Below are 2072 nucleotides of genomic sequence, written 5' to 3' on the forward strand. Positions count from 1 at the left end.
TTTTGAAAATTACAATTCGAAAATTTTTTCTAAAGCCTCCAGGGGACTTCGTTTTCGCACGAAAAAATTTTATGTGCCCTTATTGCATCCGGACCCACAATTATACTTTAGGGTAGAAGCCTCATGGATAGTTTCGAGTCACTTGTATCCTTTAGTCAACTATAGGATGCAGTCAAAGTGCACTTTTGGTCGATTTGACACTTATTACTCCTTATAACTCAGAGTATAAAAATGCATTATTTATTACATTTCAATCAACTTAGAACGATAATAGGAGTACGAACGATAACATGTGCATTTACCTTACGATTTCAATTCATACTATTTGAATAAGAAAAATCATGGTCCTCTGTGTACAAATTTAGATCAAAAAATAATTTTTGGTACTAAATAAATGGTTGTTCATAGAAAAGTGTGTATATTTCTATCAAAACGTCCTACATTCACACCTAAAATAATGCATGAGTTCATGTTGAAAATTGAAGGTTTCAATTCCGTGTAAATTTCTTGCAGCATTTTTTCGTTGAAAGGCAGACACTCCCCCTTTAATTTCCATTTTGACCCGTTTAATAACATTCGTTTGTCTCTGAGTTATGAATTTTTGAAAAAAAATATTTTTTCCGATGAGTTTATTTGTTTATTGTTAATTATATCATTAATAATTTTTTAAAAAACCCATATTGCAGAATTTTACCGTTAAGTAGAAGGTTCAGACAAGAACCATGCATTTTTTCAGATTTTTAGGAACACGTTTTCGATTTTTTGTAAGCATCGATTTAAATCCACCTTCCCCCCTACGGTTAAGTGGAGCGAAAAAAAGCCCTACGGTTAACGGGTTAAGCTACCAGGAAAATGTCTAGTAAATATTTCTGGTTAACCTTATCAGAACTTCTGGTTACATTTACCCGAATTTCTGGTAATATTACCCAGAAATTTTTCTACTAGAAACTTCTGATACTGTCAATCAGAATTTATAGTAATGAGGGTGCGCCACATTACCCGCCGCGCCACATTACCCGCCGCTCCCCTATGTAAAAATTCAGGAAAATGAACAAAGTTCTTAAGGTTCCTGAAATAATTTCTTGCAAGTTTTTAATTTGAAAAATTGAGTTCAGGAGAAAATTGAAAAAGATTTTTAAGCATTTCGAAACATTATTTCCTTAAATTTCAAAAAAGAGCAGAAGATTTTAAAGCAAATTGTTTTCATTTGGTTCAATTAAAAATGAAAAAAAATTAAACCATCAAATTCCATAACTATTGTGCTGAATTAAGAAGAGTAAAGAAGATTTTTAAACTGTTGAAGATTGAAAAAATGCAGATTTATGTTAAAGTTAAATAATATTTTTCTGAAAAATTAGAAATGGTGCGGATAAGAAGTGTGGGAAACTGATTACTCATATGGTAAAGTATTCACATGCCCTTAGATTAAAATAACTTTTAAAGGTTTTGAGTGAATAAATAAAGTTTATTTAAGTCCCTAGGAAAATTCGAAATATTTTATAACTTGGAACAATGTCCGAACATTCATAAAATATGTTTCAATTGTGCAAAACTAGAAGTAATAAATATGTTTAAACAGGGGTCGAATTTTTCTTATTATTTTGTAAAATCCTGTAAAATATATAGTTTTTTCAACCTACATTTTTTGTTGGCACATCTGAAATATTCAAAAATATTTTCTAATTTTGTTCAAATTGCTACGAACTTTCGGAAGATTTTGAGGTAATTTTTTAAACATTTTAAATGATGTTTCAAAATTTCAAGATTTGTGTTACTAAAAATATATTAGAAAAGCATAGTTTTATTACATCAAAATATTGTTTTATTTATTTCTATACCACACTTCGTCTTAAAAATAATATTTTTATTTACAAAACGTCTATTAAGCTTTTAAAACTAATACAAAATAATGTGACGTAACTGCAGTTAGGTGTTGGGTGGAGGGACAAGGTAATAGTACTCGTAAATTTTACGTTACCTGCATTCACTGAATTCATTCATACAAAATCCAATCTCAGCAATAATATATGATTAAAATGACTACAAAAGTTAGCGTGCGTACGCGAGTGCAT

This window comes from Belonocnema kinseyi, chromosome 8 (assembly GCF_010883055.1).
Source record: "Belonocnema kinseyi isolate 2016_QV_RU_SX_M_011 chromosome 8, B_treatae_v1, whole genome shotgun sequence".
NCBI classification, from domain to species: Eukaryota; Metazoa; Arthropoda; class Insecta; order Hymenoptera; family Cynipidae; genus Belonocnema; species Belonocnema kinseyi.